The following is a 20,551-nucleotide window of genomic DNA, read 5'->3' on the forward strand; positions in this document are numbered from 1 at the left end:
TCAATTTGGTTTGCTACATATTCATGAGATATTTCATAGTAAATATTCTAAACTTTGCTTTCAGAAAATTAAGCTACTGATTTATTCTTCCTTCTATGAAACATCCTGGAACTTAAAGCATCACAATAAGACAATTTACTCCTAAGAATGGTTTGAATTTTCTCAAATATTTTAGCTATGCAAAGACTAGATCCTGGCAAAATCAAGTAAGGAGAGTACAATGAATCCAAAAGTAAACAAAAGGAGATAATGTCCCAAATAGCAAAAAATGTCCGTAAAAAGGCAACTAAATGGGGTGCCTGGGTAGCTTGGCTGGTTAAGCATCCAACTCTTGATTTTGACTCAGGTCATGATCTCAGAGTCTTGAGATCCAGCTCTGCATTAGGCTTCATGCTCAGCACAGAGCCTGCTTAAGATTCTCTTGCACTCTCTCTCCCTTTTTCCCCAACACTGCTGGCTCACTGCACTCTTTTCTAAAAAAAAAACAAAAACAAAAACAAAACAGAAAAAACCAGCAATGGACTTAAAACCTCTTCATCTTCAAACTGGCTATAAACCTAAATGATTATCACTGAAAGTTTACACAGCTGAAACTTAAGGAAGGAAGAAAGAGTGGTGGGGAAAAGAAGAAGCGATGGGGGACAGAGAGACAAGAGAAAGCTCATAGTCACTTCCTATATAAAGTGTGATTTCCCTTCTCTTCATGTCTGACTTTCTCCATTAACGACAGAAGCTCACATTCTTTTATTCATAACACCCATCTGACTGGCCTAGCTTGTGAGTGATTTTTAATTTACTCCTCTCAACCACCTCTTCTCTGACCCCTTTAAACAATATACTTTGAATTAATCGCAAGTCACACTCACAAGGTGACAGCATTCTGAAGCTATAACATCTAAACTAGGAAGCTAATCAGAGCAAGTAGAAACCAAGATTTGTACTCCACATTACATTTACATCTGTTACATCTATTTTCTTGTTTTGTTTTTTAAATATCAGGAAAAAGACTATGTCTTTGACAAAGAACTTGCATTGCCAGATTTAAATAAATTAGATACATTTCCAAATTCAACTAAGAAACTATTCAAAAAAATAAAACAGAGGCAGGAAATCACATTTCAGATACAGATGCAATTGCAGTAGTTCTACTGCAGCTATTATATTATTGCCACAAGCAAGATCTGCCAAGTTATGGTGAGGTTTCACACACATACACACAGAAAAATAATATTTTTATCATGAGAGTGACCAGATGTCCATCTCATTAATTTCTAATAGAGGAAAAGCAAAAATAAATTTCAAAGCTACTAAAATTCAGAAGTTTCAGGGGCAAAAATACCACCAGCTAATCTTTCCTTCTGAAAACTTTTCTAGCTCTTTCTTCACCACTAGTGTCGTCGTCATCATCATCATCATCATCATCATCATCATCAGTGTCAATATGGACAACACCTATTTATTTCATTTTCTCCACAGTGGCTGAGAAATAGTCACAACACACGTCTAGCTTGGTCTCATATGTATACTTGCTTTTGGTAGAAAGTAATCTATTTTTCTCAAGAAATGTCAAGCAGTTCAGCCGGTTTAAGTAATGCCATGAGCCAACTTATCTGGAACAGTTACATATTTTGAATTGCTTTTTTAAAAACATTTCTGTATCATCAAAGTAAAGAAATCAGCTTATAAATAGAAGAAAGGAGCATGGGTAGCCAAGTTTTGCCTAAATTGTCTCCATGGAATCCTCCATTTCAGGTCAGCTCCTTTTCCTTCCTATCCTGGTGTGGATAATTAATTGTAAATTTTAAACATTTATCAAAGATGTTTTTGAAATGTATTCACTTGTAAAATCACAATGGTATAACATAAGGAACTTGACAATTGTTTGAGGTAGCTGCCTAATAAGTATCTAAAAAAATGTGAGAAGTGTTTTTGAAGGCAAAGTCTTGTAAGACAAAGATCTACAGAATGTATAATCATATGGATAAAAGTAATATAGGTCAAATGTTTATGATTTTGAAAAAAGTAACTGACAGCTTTATCACTGACCATCATAATATAATATAGCATACTTCACAAGATTATTTTATAAATATTTTTAACTTAGAAAAGAGTACATGTATTTATGAGAATATGTACTGATGTTTTTCAATTTCTATGACTTAAATGAAGGCATCATGATCCCTTCCATGTCTGCAATTATGTTTCCAATAGCAACCGACAGTCATACATTTTGAGCTATTCAATATTTTTGCTATTAATATGTGACTTTTAATGTATAACAATTAAAAGATTTCCCACTACCTATTGTATTTATTTTTAAACAAAGAAAAGTAGCTAAAAGTGATGTAATACTAGGTGATGTTACATTTTATATTTTAGAAATATTTTCAAGGAAAGTCATTTTCTTTGGATTAAAAAAACATGTGCTTTCATAGTTTTTCCCACTGTAAAATTTTATAAACGAAAAAACTGTCATAAAAGTTAAGAGTAACTTTAAATCTATTTACACTTAAACAAAAATTACAAACCTGATCCTTATATTCCAACTGCATTTTAGTTACAAAAATACTGAGCAACTTTCTCATCTATGACTTATGATTTAATTTTATCTCATTCTGATATAAAGATTTAAAAAATCAATATTAAAGGTACCTACCAAAGAACAGTATATCCATGCAAAAATACTTTAGACATTGAAGAAAATGCACAATGTTGAATCTTTTATTTTCATATATAGAATCTTTATGAAATGATTACAATTTTTCCTTGTCATGACATAAAGATTATTGTAGGTTTGTTAACTGGCTTCTTCTTTAAAAATAGAAAGCATGGGGGATTCCTGGGTGGCTCAGTCAGTTAAGCGTCTGACTCTTGGTTTCAACTCAGGTCATGGTCTCAGGGTTGTGAGACGAAGCCCCCACATCTGGCTCCATGCTCAGCAGGGAGTCTGCTTGAGATTCTCTCCTTCTCCCTCTCCCTCCTTCTCTTCTTCCTGCCCACGTGCTCGCACTCTCACTCTCTCTCTCTCTCTTTCTCTCTAAATCAATCAATAAATGAAATCTCAAAAAAAAATACAAAGCATGGCTTTGAGAATGGCAGAAGTCAATCTTAAGTGAAAGGTCTGCATAAGTATATGGGTCATCTTGGACTACTACTTACTATAAATCATCACAGACTGGGTGGTTGAAACAACAAATTTAAAGTCTGGAAGTCTAGCAGTTTGAGATCAGGGTGCCATCCTGGTTGGGTTCTTAGTGAAGGCCCTGTCTGGTTATGTCATCACATGGCCTTTTCTAGATTCCATGGATCCTACTCTTTCTCTAAGGGCATTAATACCATCAAGAAGGCTCTATCCTCATGACCTCCTCTAACCCAAACTACCTCCTGAAAGCCCCACCCGCAAATACCAACACATTGAGGGTCAGAGTTTCAATAGATGAATTTGAGGGGAAACAAAAACCCAGTCCATAACAATAAAATTAGGAGTGACAAAACTTTGTTTCCACTCCACAACAGAGATCACTGAGCACGCCTTTAGTCTTGTCAGCATCTGTTAAAAACCTACACTGAGTTCCTGGCTTGTGTTGTCTTATCAATACACAGAGGAGTATGGAAAGAAAATTCTTTTGAGAACTTCATATTACAGGTCTGAGAAAAATCAAGAGAGTGACACTAATTGCTGTAAAAATCCGTAAGATGCAGATTTTGTATTCGAATATCAATGTGAAACTACTTTAAAAAATGAGCAGCCTACTAGATTTAAAAGAATCTTTATTGTATTTTGTTGAAGGCAGTGCACATCTTTATGTCATGGACAACAATTTTTTTGTATCAGTTATTTCTCAAATGTTTTGGTCTCATGACCTCTTTACACTCTTAAAAATTATCGAGAACCCCAAAAAGGTTTTGTACATTTGGGTTATATCCATTAATATTTACCATAATTGAAATTAAAGTGAAAAATTTTTAAATCATTATCTATTCCTTCATTTAATAATAATAATAATAATTCTATTAATTTAAGGATATATTTTTAATGAAAAATGACTACTTTTTAAAACAGTGAGAAGAATGGAAGAAGTATGTATTTTGAAAACAAAGGAATATTTTAAAGTCTTTACTGATAATGGTGGTTAATATTTTGTGATAACTGCACCCAAATTGAACAACTGTTTCTTAGTTTCTTAAAGATTAGTACCATCAGTGGAATCCGAAATCCTACCAATGAAGTTTTCATTCTCTGTTAAATTAAATCCTTTTGGTCTGTCTTGCACATGGAATGTATCCTTTATCTATGTACGATTTGTACCTTGCAGACCCTCAGAAAGGGTTCTGAGACTTCCAGATGTCTTTGGAACATACTCTGAGAACCAATGCATTTAAGAATTTTAATAACAGACAATTTCTAAAACACTGCTGCATTATAGACATATCAAATAAATATTATCCTCTAGTATTGAATATTACAGATGACTCACTCCTAATAGTTTTTCTACAAGAGGTTCTCAAGAATTCTATTTTAGCTACCACATGGCCTAAGATTTCCAACCGCAGAGTGAAGCAACTAACTGTTGTTAAATCAGTTCACTGTTACAAGATTAATTTACTACGACTTCTAGTGGTATGTCAAAGTGGCTTCAACACAAGTTACAGAATATTTTATATAATGGTACTTTTAAAGTAAATAGCCATGATTTTGATTAAAAAAAAAAAAAAAAAAAAAAAACCTCCTGTAGTCTGAAAGCTGAGCAGTTTGGGATGATGAACACCTGCCAGATGCAATGAAATGAAAATAAGAGATTCCTTTTAATCGACTATAATGCATGGGTTTGTTTGACCAGGATGTGAGGAGTCCCAACCTCCACTGCAAAGTTAAGACCACTTCTTTAGGTGCTAGAAGAATATCATTAAAAAGTGAGCAAAATGAGGACTCTGACGGGGGATGGGAAGAGATCAGACCATGTGCTTGCGAAATGAAAAGCAGCAGCCCAAAGATGCAGCTCAAATTCAAGACCATAGGAAGTGGATCGGCCGAGGAGTTAGTGCTGCACAGGGAGGCAGGCAGCGCTGGGCCAGGGAGGGGCCCTCTTCACGGCCCCCCCGGAGAAGGCTGACCAGAAGCTAATGTGATCCACGGTCGGGAGAGATCTGGGGGCCAGAGGCAGGGGTCCGACACCGCGCACGGGTTCATACACACTTCTGCCTGCACCTGGATGGCCCCGCGACTGCATTTGTACGGCTCTCCATAATGAAGAAGAAGACATTCTACACTCCACGGTCAAGTGCACTGTTCAGTTGTGTCCGACAGACAATGACCTATCACCAACGCTCTCTCCTGCTTGAAGATTTTCCTGTCACCCTCAAGTCACATAACCGCTTTATTTCCCACCTTCTAACTTAGGATAGAAACTTTATCTTTTGCTTGGATCTAGGCTATTATTATGTATTATACAGCTAAACTCTTGAGGGTAGGTACATCTTAGTCATTGTTTATCCCAAGTATCCAATATAGTTCCTGCCACATACTAGGTATTACATAATTGTAGTGATTATTTATTCAATAAATACCTACCCAATTAAAAGTTAAAAGTTGTTTCAGGGTTTTTTGCTTTTGTTACTTTTTGGTTTTGTACTTTCCCTTCTAGTGCTTTATCTTAAAATGCTAAATTACTGTTCATCTTGTTCCAAAATAAGTTTTGTATTTTCCTTTTTTTGGGGGGGGGGGGCGGGTTCTTTTATTTTCAATGACTTGGATCTCAAAACATTAAAAACTCCAAAGCCTCAGCAGAGGGACAGAAGGAAGCACAGAGGAGGAGGAAAAAGCAAAAACAAAAACCCCTAAACCTATTCCAGGACCTCTTGGAGATTCTCCTCAATCTCTCACCCCTACAACCCACCCCCGCCTCCTGCCCCCAAGGTACCCACCGGGCAGGAATTTATAGTAGGTGTGCAAAAAGAAAGTTTAAACTTAACCGGATAATGACTGATGTGCTGTACCTGTCCTTTTTTCTGTTCGTCTTTTACTTTCAGCAACAGAAGAGGAGAAGAGCATCATGCTCTTTTTCCATTTCACCTGCAACGACCTTGGGCAAAACATCCCTCTAAGTGGCAATAATAGTTCCCTTTCAGGGCTGTTGGGTGGACTCAACAATATATATGTAAAGCTTCTGGCTACAGTAGGTATTTAATATATTATTGGGCCTTTTTCTACACCTTCACCCACCCTCAGGCTAGCCCCAAACGCCACCCTTTCTAGCTTAAATCACTGCAATAATTCCAAAATAACCTTCCTGATTCCATGCATGCCCCCCATGCTCCACGCAGTAACCACAGTGAGGCCTCTCACAACGTAAATCAGATTCGTCACTCTGTTGCTCCACCGGTGGTTTCACTTCCCCCCACCCGTGAAGGCGACATGACATGCACCCCCCCCCACCACCACCAATCTCATCTCTGTCTGACATTCCTACCACTGGTCTCCAAGCAGTTCCCTGAACATGTCAAGCACACTCTGGCTTTGGAGCCTTGCTCTACCTGAAAACCCACCGCCTGGAGCTCTCATCTGTTCCCTTCTCATACTTGACTTCAACTGTCTGCTCCCAAGTGCCCTTATGAGCCCTGTTAGCAGCCTCCCTCAGCCCCATCCCACCCATCTTTCCTTCATTGCTATTTGCCCAGGACCTAGAGCAGTGCCTGGCACATAGTGAGCCCTCAAAAATATTCACTAAGTGAATACATTACTGGTAATAATTTCTAAAGCTTCTAGGTAGCATTGCAGCAGAATTATAAAATCATGGAGAAACATTTTTCATTACCTTAAATTTAAAAATAAGAACTGCTTGTATTAATTGGGCGCTTATTTACTATCCACAGGCATTAACTCATTTGGTCTTCACACAAAACATAAAATATAGGTATACTCCTCGTCCCCATCTGGCAGATGAAAAAGCCAGGGTTCAGCCAGTTACGTAACCAACCCAAGGCAGCAGTAAGCAACAGAGTCTAGTTTTGAATCCCGGCATGCCAGCTCCAGAGACGATCTCAGTCACACACTAATTTCCAAAACGAACTTCACAACAAAAATACTCTGGTCTCCTCACAACATTCATTCTCTTGTAGGGTTCATAAAATCATTTTGATCTACTGTTACTAGGTGTCCAATGATTTGTTACAATTCAAAGAGCATTTTTTCCTGTCATGTTAGGGAGGGTAAGAAATAAGACAGGACCTATTTCTCAGTCAGCCCACACTTGAGAGTTCACATAGGGCTGAGGAGATGTAGCTCCCTGTCTTAACAGAAACTGTGTGAACTGCTCCTGTTCATCAATCATGTAGTGGCTGTTTACTCGTCCCCAGGCCACATTTCTCTCCGTGTGGCATCTAGGTCTTCCCCTCGGCAAAGCTAAAATGTGCAATGTCATGACAGATGAAGTTTCTGCTTCGATTTGGATATGAAATTCAAGACCTAAGTCGGAATGTCCCACTGTTGGAAAATAAACTTGATCACTAAGGGGATGCAAAATTTACGTTTGATACAACAGTCCAATGTAAAAACACATCAACTACTGATAATCATGACAAAAAGTTAATACTGAGAATTACACAAAAATTGTTCCCTTTCTCACTTAGCTTTTCCTATTTTCTCATGTCTACATTTTACATTGTCTAAGTGCCCTTGTTACTTTGCCGAGAAAGTGAGTTAAATGTAGAAAATAAGCAGACAGAAATAATGGAAGGAACAGTAAGAATTATGAACAGAAGTGTTTATGTAACACTGAACACATGCTACAGACTCCGCTGGTTATGGAATTAAATCACTGTGGACATGGCTGGGAAATAAGGGAAGAAAATGCCAAAGAATTACCAAGTAAGCCTTTTCCACCCCTGAAATAAAGTAGCTGGATTAACTTACCTACTCTGAACTTTAATAAACTCATTATAAAATTAAACAAATTGCTTAGATTTCCCTTAACTCAAGGTGACTGAAGAACAGTGCTGACTCAGAGATTCATGAGCCACATACCAGAATTAGATTCAGGGCTTCCATCAATTTCTAAAAACCATTCATAAAATTTTGTGTATGTATTTATATATCCATTTTCCTCTGAAAGGTTCCCTATCCCACACCAATCTTTCAAGGCAATCCATGACTTAAAAGAGGTTTTGGAAAAGACTATTCACTATGATTGTTACACAAGAGTTGATATTTTATATCTGTATATCTTGTACGCAGGCACGCATACACATATGGACTTCTATATGGAAGAGCACAGAAGACATGCAATCAAGCCTTTCCTTTGGGAAAACAGTCATCCTACAAAAAGGAATGTCAACCCTTCCCCTATCAGAGGACAGCTTTTAAACTGTTGGCTTTACCACTGTTTAGTAAACAGATGTGCTCTTTCTGATTCTTATTTTCTTTTACATTGAGGGTCCTTTAAAATGGCTGTTTAATTGAGCATGTACGCATATTAATTAAGGCCTTCCATGCAAATGTAGAACTGGATTAGGACTCACGTCTATAAAGAAACTAAATGCTATGCAAATTATCATTCACATATCGATCAAAATAAAACCAATTACAAAACGTAAAATATATGTTAGAAAACCCAACATAATTCTATTTTAATGTTGTTTTCATACCAAATACGAACTTATTATTTCTTTAATGTGTCACAGGTGATTGAGTTCATTTACTAGGCATTCAGTTCTTCTCCAACATCTTCTGCAAAAGCAAAGGTGAATAACAGTCTCACTTATGGCCAAATAACTTTCTTAAGTCAAAGATGCATTGATTCTCGTTGACTCACAGAGGTGCTAATAGCTCAAAATACTATCACCAACATGACCACAGCCGCGTCATTTATTGAGGGCTGACTCACTCTGCTAGGCATTTCATTTTCTCATTTGTCCTCACAAAACCCTTCAAGAGAGAGATTGAGCTGCATGATGATGTAAGCGAGTATTGCCTTGGCCTCCTTTCTGAGATGACTGTTTTTCCTATTGTCCATTCTTTTCATTGAAAGGAAGAACTGATTTAACTTCTCAGGCAGGTGTGCAGGCTTTGAGACACTCTGTCATCCTGCTAGCATATTGGTTCTTCAGAGGGATCGATTAAAAAGCAATTGAGCTACAGGACCAACAGAGTAGGCTTCCTGAGTACAGACGAGGAAGGAGTGCACTCAATCATCAGTTATATTACAAATTACAACAGATCCATTGACCAAAAAAAAAAGCACTTAATATCTTAAAGGAAGAAGAAATATAGGATTCAGAGGCTTAATTCTGTTACCATAGACCTGGAAAGTATCTCAGTATTTTGTACTCCTCAACTAAACCCCAAATAGTGTGTTTTTATATACTTTATTATGTACTGAATATATTCAACATTCCTTCTAAACGAAGGATCATTTAAGCCAGACACAGTGTGGAGTTTAACCTGTAATATAAAACCTGTCTTAAAAGGCCCTCATTTTGCATTTCATAAAATACATAAAATATTACATAAACATATGTAAACATACATATACATAAAATACATAAAAATTTTATTTGTGCAAAAATGAACAAATTTATACTACCTTGTTACTTTTTACCTTTTCAAAATCCATGTTAATAATTAAAAGTATAATTATTTTAAAACCTTAGATATAGAGCAATAAATTAAAAGATGTTGCTATAGATGTCAATATAGCCTTAAGATATAAACAGCTGAAAAAAATAATAAAACAGATCAAAAGGGAGAACAAATTTATTAATTCTAAATGAACTAAAGACCTTCAGCCTAAAAGAACGTGGCACAGGCTAGGAAAAATTGTAAAGATTAGTCAGCTGAAACTATTGTCATGGTCTTAAATGACTCATGGAAAAGAATAAAAGGGCTTAAAGAGCTGAGATATACAAGTGCAACTGACCTGAAAGGAAAAGAAAATACACTGTATAAGCAACAAAGCTGACAGTTTGCTTGTGATTCTGGACAAGGCTCTAGGATGGCCTTGGAGCTCTGAGAAGACGGAGCAGAGTCAAACATCAGGTTAGTGAATGGCTTAACAATCAAGCTGTTAATACCTCTTTCAAGCCTGAAATTACAGATGTATCCATAATAGGGACTGGTTTGGGGTTTTTTTGATAAACATGTTCTTAGAATGAAGAAGGGAAATTCTTTAGATTAGCACAGCTTAATAAAAATGAGAGCTGGTGGTTAAGAATGATTCCTCTGGATTTCATTAGACCTACTTCTGTTTTGCTACTTATTCCAGGTCCATAATCCTTCACCTAAAATCTTGAGGCCAGATGGTTTAGAATTTCCGTTTTTTTTAACTTTAGAAAGGAACTATGATGTATATCCTGTATATCATATTAACATTTCCAGCATCCAGTAAGTAATCAAACATCGTTAACTGTCTGAAAACTCATACTAAGTAAGATAAAGGCTACATATAGCCTGACTCCAGTTTAAGTCAGATTCTTTCTCTGTAAATAAGGACTCATGTACCTTGTGTAACTTTAGATAAATTATTAAATTGCTATAGGCAAAGTTATTTAACTACCAGGAGTTCCAGTTTCTTAATCTTTAAAAGAAAGATAACCATAGCAACTACCTCATAGGATGCTGGTGACAATTTTAAGATATGTAAAACATTTCATACAATACCATGAACAATCACACAAACTTTATAGATAGATAGATATGTAGATATAGATATTCATTTTACAACCTTCGCTCTAAACTGGTGGATCTTAACACTAACCACACATTAAAATTACTAGAGGGTCTTTAAAAGAAAAATAGCAATACTTGGGCCCCACACCCCATCAATTGCATTGGATTCTATGTCTGCTGGTAGGGACAGTACCATGTTCAATGTTCAACCTGATTAAGAACCACTACCCCAAATATATAGTCATATAGAATCCAGACTTTTTTTTTGGCGGGGGAGGGGTGGTTGTTAGCATTTAATGGCTATTTCTGAACAAACTCACCATCAAGAAAAGGAATGTCCCAACTGTTGGACATGATATGACCACCCTTCATATAAAAAAACTGTCTTTCCACCTCTTACATTAGTTCAGTAGGTATGGGCTTAGGTTAGTGTAGTAGGTATTTTCTCATACCTTATTACTTTGAGGAGAACTAAAAGATGACAGGTCTAATCCCCCAAAATATAAGCCATCAAGAGTCAGATCCAAAGTATACCAAATGTGAGGCTGTGACGGAGTGTATCCTTTTCCTTGTGTCCTGCGTGCTGATTCCACTTCCACATGGTTCTTTCTGCATATCCAAACAGACTGCTCGGATTGTATGTGACAACAGGACTCTGACCCACAACTTCTGAAACAACCAACTTGGAGGCCAAACCACAACTCTGCAGCAACTTCCTCAGAAATAACAGAACTTGGTTAAAAGCTTCTCTCCCCCGCCCCCTACCTTGCTTCTAACTCAGGCCAAACCACAGAAAGCTAATTATGCTCCCCAAACCAATCTCTGCCTTCTTCCCAGCCCACCTCCGGCTTCCCATGCCAACATCCTCCAACCAAGCATAACCGAAGCTTCGATTTTTTCCACGATGCTTGCCCACTCCCTGCCGTACCTTTGAGTCTCTGCCAAGTCCAAGTAATGGTGGCTGCTATAGGAAGCCCTGAATAAACAGCTTCTGTTTTTGTTGCGGGTGGTATGATCTTCATTTATTTCCACAAACAGTATAATAGATAAGGAACGTGAATGTTAGGAGTACAGCTCCATTTCCTGTCACATTTTTCCAGCTAGCTAACTGATGCTGTTAATTTTTAAATTTTGTATTGAAGTATATAACATCATACAAAAAAATAAGTATCAAGATCAGTGAATTTTCACAAACTGAACACACCTGTGTAATCAGCACACAGGTGAAAAAACTTCATGTAACTAGCAGCCCCCCAAACCCCCTTCTGCTCTCTTCCAGGAACTAGAGTCTGCCCCAAAAAAGAGCAACCTCTATGCCGTCACCACCATAGACTAGTTTGGCCTGCTTTATACTTTACTGATCAGGAATCAGACAACAGTATCTATACTTGGCGTCTAGCTTCCTTCACTCAAGGTATGTTTCGGTTTTCCTTACTGTTTTCACTGCCGTGTGATATTCCAATGTAACAGATGCCCCGTAATTTATGTTTCCATTTTACTATTGGTGGACATTTGGGTTGTTTCTAGCTTGGGGCTATGAAAAATACTGCCGCCCTGAACATTCCACTGCATGTCTTCTGGCAATGTACATATTTCCCCTAGGAATGTATCTAAGAGTGGAACTGCAGGATGATGGTGTGAGCACGTGCTTCACTTTGATAGATACGAAAATTACTCTTTAATAATAAAAATCATGGTAACCATGTATTTGTGCTCAAGTAAAGGAAGGAATTTACTGTCCAAAGAGGCACAATGCCAACCTTGTATTTTCTATCATGCTAAGTGTTATTTTTAAAAATGATATTTTTCCCCAAGGGGGAAAGAAACCCACAGATATTATGCCAGTTTTACTTCTAGAAATATATAGGCTATGTGAAATGTAATTTACATCTACTGGAAATATATATATCTGAGAATACCAGTGTAATAAAAGCACTCTTGGCTTTCTTTTTGGGGAGTATAAAAAGAGAAAGAAGCTGCTTGCATTTTAGGGAGCCTTGAAATTCAGCAGGACAAACTTCTCCCTTATATAAACTGCTCGAGGCAGGGAGCAGGCCAGACTCCTCCACACCCCCCTACATCTGAACCTCAGGGTACAAGGGAGGCTCCAGCTGAATGTTTGTGGAATAAATGAATCTGCAAAAAGCCATGTCAGCAAATGTTCCCTTTGAAATGTTTCTTCTAATGAGGTCATAGGACACTTGATAAAAGTCATGAAATCTGCCTCCCGCGCCCTCTCTTCGGCGTCCGTACTCCTGAGACCCTGCAGCGGGGCCGGGCCTCTCCCTGCAGCCTCGGACACTGGAAGGGCCTGACCCCCAAGAAAGGGAAGTTTCGCTCCCTCCGCTCACACAGCCTGCTCACCTGGCTCGCACAGGTGCCCTCCTGACCCCAAGGCCACAGGAAGAGACATCCCCTCTGCGTGGTTACAGCTGGAGTCGAGCGCACCAAGGGAGAACAGCAAAACACATCTGTAGCCACCAAACCTGGAAGTTTCCAGAGATCACGGCGGTCACGGTCTCCAGTAACTGTGCTTATGGAATAATTTATATTTTCCTTTAAATTTCTAAGACATGTTTAGGTCAAATTTCAGTGACCTGTTTTGGAGAGAACCAAACATAGAACTCCAAAGCAAACACCTCAATTTGGCAAGATTGTGATACACGGTCACCAAAGGGGAAAAAATTACACTGTACGGTAAACAGAAATCAGCATTCCAGGATAAATGTTCTTGGACTAATTAAAAAGCAACTGCTCTCCTTTCCACCCTGTGCTCTCCCTCGCCACCTCACCTTATCCCAAATGTAAAGAACAAAATTATGACATTACAGGAGCACTGTCACCCCAAATTCTACAACCTTATTTCAAGTGATGTCAACATTTCCCTAATTCCATAGCCTTTGTGCAATTATATAATTATAATAAATAATGGGAATAAAGATATGCATGGGCTTTTTAAATTTTGCTTTACCCCATGAAACACTATGCACACTAAGACACTTCAAAATATTTGTTTTAACCTCAGATACTATTCTACCCACCAGATAAATTCAAATTCAAACTATTCTACTGCATGAGATTCAGACCACAATCTTTTACTATTCTGGGAGTGTGACTTTGTAGCCTTTTTTCTACTTTTTAAATTATTTCTTGAGGATACGTACCCAGCAAAAGGAGTTCAAGAGAATGAACGTATTTATTGTTCCTAAAATAATTTTGCCAGTTTTACATATTACATAGTCACAGGATTAGAATGTAAAACCAAGTAGCAGATGAAATTAAGATACCATGTCCATTTAGCCCATACTCAACACATTGAGAAATGCCATCTACAACACAGATTTTTCATCTGGCTAATTCTTTTATAAATGATGCATATTTCAAAGTAACAAATGTTCATTTCTTTGTATTGCCAACAAGCCAGAAAATCCACCCATTTCCAACAGCAGACTGAAATAAGATCTCCACAGAGGAAAAAGAAAAAACAAAACATAAAAAAACAAAAAAACCTGACTGTTACTGAAAATACATCATGTGCCACACCTTACGCTAGACTTTTCTCATATGTCATCTAATTTAAGGCTGACAATTATATAGTAACTGCTTCTATTTTTACAAAATTTGGGGTAAAGAATAGCTCATGTTATTTCTACTATAACAGCCTAAATAAGCAAGAAAAAAATTAATAAACTAATTACAAAGATGCTTCAGGACTGCTTTTAAGCAGAAGTGTTGAAACATGTAAAACCAGTTAGCTAATTTCTTATGACATAGAGGCATTTAAGTGATCATATGAAGACAACGTTTTCTTTCCTGGCTTTTAGCTAATTAAAGGGGAAAAACACACTTTGTAAAAAACTTATTTTAGGTGAAATAATCCTAAAGCCTCTTATTTTTTTTTTTCCTAAAGCCTCTTAGAGTGAATACTATATAGAACTATGTTTCAAAGAACATTTTAACTTCAACATATCAATATTTTCATAATATGACCGATTCTATAATTTTATACAGGTGTTTGCAACTTTTTTCCTAGTTTCCTAGTTTCCTACTGTTGAAAATAGCATACATACAAAAATTGTATGAATCATGATTCTAACAAGGTAGAAGTTTTCATATGATGCATATAAATCAAAAAACAGAAATTACTAGCATCCACTAACATCCCTTGTGCTCTAACACCAGAGATGAGTTTGGCCTTCACAGATGTTTTTTAATCTAGCAAAGCTCTGATAAATTTGTTGTGACCTTTACTGAAGTATTCATTTCATTTCTGGTAGCTTTTCCATTTCTTCACTGAAGAGACAAGATTATCCCATGCGATCAAGGAAAGTGAACCTGATGAAAATAGTAATATCAAACTGGCACTCATCGAGACAGACTGTGAATGTTATCACTGGCACACACTATACATCCATTGTGAGACCCTTATTTCCTCTCCACTCTTACAACCACATCAAAACCAAAAAGATTGTTTCACTAAAACAACTCAGAGATAGTAGTTATATTTGCATAACACGATTTATTTCTGCTTAGTTCACTACCATCTGTTTTCATATTTTAAGTAGAAAGGTTTATACATAAAACAATCTTATATAACTTTCACATGCTATTTTAAAGAGCAATTGGCCCAAATCTGCATTATTTTTTCTACGTATATAAAGTTGTTTCCAAAAAGTAGGACATAAACTCTCCACATCAGTATTTTTTTCAGTAAAAATAATTTATCACAAATTGCTTATAATAAATTAACTGAAATTAATAAATTAATTATAATAATAAACTAATTGAAATATGCATAAAGATATATACTTCCTGCCATCACATGTTTTAATCCCTAAGTAGTACATAAAATATACACTGAACATAGAAGAAAAAAAAAGGTCAAAAATCTACTTTTATGTTTATTTTCTATGAAACAGCTCAAGATTCTTTTCCTAATCGAGAGTAAAACAGAATTTTGTGAGAAACTAGATAATTATTTTAATTAAAATGTTAGAATTTAATTACCAAAAGCATACACATAATATATGCTGCTTCATGTCCTCTACTATCTTAATATCTAACTCAATGTCGTATTAAGTGACATTGAGTTAACAAACTCAGTATCATAGGAAACATACTTTTTTAAACTGCTTATTAACACATCTACACTAAAATGTCACAGAAGTTGGAGTAGGGAATGTAGTGATTTCAAATGTTTTATTTACATAAACCTGATCATTTAACTAATTTTAAAAACTAGATATTTGACCATACATTAAATATCTATTCAACCAACTAATTTCCTTATTATATATTAGACTATTTTGTGATTTTTGAAATCATAGCCTTAGAATTTTCAACAATATCATTTTAGAAAAAGATAATGAAGTATTCTTCAATCTTGGGAGTTTTTACATTATTTGACCACAAGGGGGCCATAACTATCTTTGAATTTTTTAGATAACCCAACTAGTAGAGAAAACTGAAAATGCAACCAATCAATTCAAGAAAACAAAGTAGTTAACATAAGAAAACATTTATTAACATAAAAATACAATGTTTGAAAGTGAAATGAATATAAATTACTTTGATTTGTCCCATATATGCGATGCATTTGAAGAGAAAAACTTTTTCTTATTTCTCTTTCCAAATCAAGCACATCTCTTGGACTTTCTTTTTTTTTTTTTGTATGTTTTTTACTGGAGTTCGATTTGCCAACATATAGTATAACACCCAGTGCTCATCTCGTCAAGCGCCCCCCTCAGTGCCCGTCATCCAGTCACCCCATCCCCCCACCCACCCACCGCCCTTTCCACTACCCCTTGCTCATTTCCCAGAGTTAAGTGCCTCTCTTGGACTCCCGTAATAGACCTTCACTTTAAGCAGAATTAGTATTAAATATGACGGTTTATGAGAATAACTCATAAAGGTGTAATTTCTCAAGTGCCATAACTTATCATTTGACAAAGAATCTCTACCCAATACCTAACTCAGTGACCAGAAGTGAAATGAAAATAAAAATTACCAAAACATGGTCACCAGTCTAAAGAAGCAAACTAAAAGATTAAAGTACCAATGATGGTATGCTTTAATTCCGTTCATCTTTTCATTAAAATTAGTCACAAGGGGCTCCTGGGTGTCTCAGTCGGTTAAGCGTCTGCCTTCAGCTCAGGTCACGACCCCAGGGTCCTGGGATGGAGCCCCTGCCCAGCGGGGAGTCTGCTTGTCCCTCTGCCCTACCCCTGCTTGCGCTGGCTCACGCTCTTTCTCTCAAATAAATAAAATATTTAATAAGTAAATAAAATTACTCACAAAACAGGTAGAATGGTAAACTATATAAAGTAACTAAACATTTTGCTCAAATATTCTCTATGGTGCAATCGGCAAAATCAACTCTTCCCTCTGTGGATAAAAATACTATACTAATCCTTATCTCCTTAAAGAAACATCCTGAACTACTGCTAATATATAATAGAACTAAAGTAATTATCTTTTAATCCTTTATTTAGTGCCTGAGAAAATGTTTTCTGGCATACCGACTGACAACAGTGTGAATTCACCATATCGAATGATCCTGTAATTGCCAGTAACTCATTCTATTATCACAACTTAAGTTTTGTGATACCAGAGAAGTGCAGTGTTGACAAGGATGACGATGAGGATGGTGATGATGATAATAACAATAACAGCTGGAATAACTAAAAATTAGTCAACTTAAGAATACTGACAGACCTACTGATGACAGTTCTAACTGTATCTTTTATATTAATGCTCATGGTTTCAAAACATTTAAATTCATAACATTTCATTCTTCTAGATTTTGCCTAAAATATCAAGTAGCAATGCCAAACCACCCTGGTGGCTGGATATTGGAGTCTGGAGCAACAATGTCATAACAAGTCAATGGGCCACAGATTGGCTCATTGTGGGTGATTCCTATAATGTCACTGTATATGAGGCCCAGTGATGTCTCTGTACTAAAGAATTGACATTTCCATGCATCACACTTCTCATCTACCTAATGGAAATATACCCACCACCTATCCTACTGATGAGTGCCTGTGTGAGCAGAGCTAAGTGCATTATAACACTATTCACTATTATAATAGTGAAATAACACTATTAGCCTTCCCACTTAGGTAAGTGAAAGGCTTAGAAGGGAACAGAAAGAAGCAAGCTAACAACATTTGGCAACATTCTCAGTCCTGCAGCACCATGCTAACTAAAGATACTTCTTTGTTAAGGAGAACGAGTATTAAAGAACAACACAGAGGAGAGGAAAGGCCTCTCTAGAAACTCCGAGCAAGTTACCAGATAAATCTCGAATTATGGAAAGTGAAAACCAAGCTCCTAAGGCAAGAACATTATTTTCAACAGATTTTAAGAGGCTTTGGATCCATTCTGTAGCAAAGGCTCATTCTCTTCAAAAGGAAAACAGAAACAATGTGATTCCATGAGCCAACTTGAATAAAAAACAGCGGTGATCAATAGCGTACTTGGCATCTGTATTCCAAACTGGTAGGTACTCTAGGCATGCATAACTAATACACAGTCGTTCCTACTTGTTTTTCAAAAGACCTTCAACAAGTTGCACTTGACATTCACAAAAGTGCACATTCTCTGTGATGCTATTTCTCTCTTTAGTTTTAAATTAAATGTGACATTCATAATTTAATTTAACCTCTACACTAACCAATTGTATATCAGAAAAAGCTGACTTGGGCAAGCATTTTCTTCATTGATTTAAGTTAGAATGAAGAATTCAAACAATGGTATTAGAAGTTTTGTCCCTTGCTTTTTAGTAGTTTCTCATATTGGGCTTTTCTAAAAGCATCTAACTAGATATGACACAAATGAGAGAAAAACCTTAGCGTTTTTAAGTTCTATGTAACTGATATGTTGGGTTTTTTTTTTTAAAAAAAAAAGATTATTTATTTGAGAGAAAGAGACAGTGTGAGTACAAGTCGGGGGAAGGGCAGAGGGACAAGCCAACTCCCCAGTGACTGCGGACTCTGGCTGGATCCCAGGACCCTAAGATCACAGCCAGAGCCAAAGTCAAACGCTTAAGGGACTGAGTCACCCAGGTGCCCCTGACTGCTTTGGTTTTTACTAATGCTTCCTCACTTATAGCGGTTTCATGCATGCCATAAAACTAATTTATCATCTACTGAAGGTGATTTTTATTCTAAATTTTAAATTTTGTATTGAAGAGTGAAGAGTGAAGAAATAAATTAATCCGTTAGCAACAACTTGCTAGAGGAAATCTGTTTCCTCCACAAATGTTGGATCCACTTACATTTCTGCCTAGGTATTTTAGTACTTATAAATAAAAATGTCCTTTATTTTAATGGTCCACCTACATCACTAGCAGCTGTAAAAATAAAACTTATTGCACTAATTCTATGACACTTTGCTTACAATCAATATTTTTTTAAAGATTTTATTTATTCATAGAGACAGAGAGAGAGAGAGGCAGAGACATAGGCAGAGGGAGAAGCAGGCATCATACAGAGAGCCTGACGTGGGACTCGATCCAGGGTCTCCAGGACCACGCCCTGGGCTGCAGGCAGCGCTAAACCGCTGTGCCACCGGGGCTGCCCACAATCAATATATTTTAAAGTGACTTTTTCTAATAGCTGTTTTCTCATTTATCCAGAGCTTATGTAATTTGTGCAAAAACTCAGAAACAGAAAAAAGGAATATGTTCTAAACTCTAAAAACAATTGTTTAAGTCTCTTCACATGCTAATAATCCTCTCCTCTCTCTCTTTTTTTAATACGGGGTAAGATCAGGAACTAAAGAGAAAATCTCATAACTAACATTTCTAAAACTATCTAAGTGAATTTTTACTGAGCACATGATAACAGAATTGTGTTACTGGAAAAACATCAGTCCTACACACACAAACACACAGATGCATATTTCTGTCCTGTTTCTTGGTTGTTTTTCTCCCCCCATCTTTTTTTTCTACTAGAATTATCAAGTATAAACAGGTTGTCTCAAACCTTACTCATGTAAGTACTTTTGATTTTACAGTTGAGTCACAACCAATCATTAATCTCACATTAACATTTCAATCACCAAATGGGATTATTTTCTGAATGCAAAGCAACTGGTGAAATCAGCAGCTTACCTAGAAAGGAAAGATGTCAACTACAAAATAGGAAATATGAAGCACCTTAGAATGAAGGAAACATCACTTATTACTACTGTTACTGGTATTTATAGTTAAATAGTAATGCCTTTTCAAACACTATCTCCTATGTAGTCTGACTGCATCCTATCAACCAACCCGCATTTAGATAGATAAGTACTATCTTCCTTTTGTGGTTGACAGAACCGAAAGGCAGATGTTCTGATTTTTCACATGCAGTAAATCACACAACAAATTCACGCTGAAGAAGAGAATAGGATTCAGGTTGTCTGTATTCTAGTCCAGGTCCCAATCACTCTCTAACATTTGTCAGAACCTACATTTTCTCATGTTCACCATTAGCGAGTGGACTTCTACTAACCTTCCAAATAAGTTCCCATTTTTGACACTTCAATTTACTTAAGTCCAACCTAAAGGAAAGCAGCAAAATTACATCACACCAGTAGTCATTCCCAAATGCGTACTGGAGTTATTTATTAGTCATATGAGGGAGAGTCCGAATAAAATCAGGTCTGAAGAGAAAGCCTCAATGACTTGAAAATGCCTTGAAAATGGACTTAAAAGAGCCTGAGTCTGATGTCTTCGCATTAACATGTACTCCAGGCCAGGCCCTCGCTAAGACCAGAGGAGTCTAGGAACACGTAACTAGCAGCTGGGTATGAAGACATTAGTGCCTCCTCTGGAGTGATTTTCATAATCTTTGCAAACATATTTGACCATCTGAATATTTTGGAGACTGTCCCATTGTAGAG

At 36.7% G+C, this 20,551-nt stretch overlaps 1 protein-coding gene and 1 long non-coding RNA gene across 10 annotated transcripts in view; one reads left to right on the forward strand and one right to left on the reverse strand.

Annotated features, from left to right (window-relative positions):
• The window catches only part of CACNA2D1 (calcium voltage-gated channel auxiliary subunit alpha2delta 1), a 476,780-nt gene that overhangs the window by 276,634 nt on the left and 179,595 nt on the right, over positions 1-20,551 (reverse strand). The window lies entirely within an intron of this gene.
• LOC118351404 (uncharacterized) lies at positions 9,906-13,826 on the forward strand. 2 transcript variants are annotated; one of them, XR_004806841.2, is made up of 3 exons: positions 9,906-10,033; positions 11,943-12,077; positions 12,853-13,826. It is a non-coding gene; the product is annotated as an uncharacterized LOC118351404 (long non-coding RNA). The 2 variants fall into 2 exon arrangements; XR_004806842.2 differs by having other exon boundaries at positions 12,860-13,826.

The sequence above is a fragment of the Canis lupus genome, chromosome 18 (genome assembly GCF_003254725.2).
Source record: "Canis lupus dingo isolate Sandy chromosome 18, ASM325472v2, whole genome shotgun sequence".
Taxonomy (NCBI): Eukaryota; Metazoa; Chordata; class Mammalia; order Carnivora; family Canidae; genus Canis; species Canis lupus.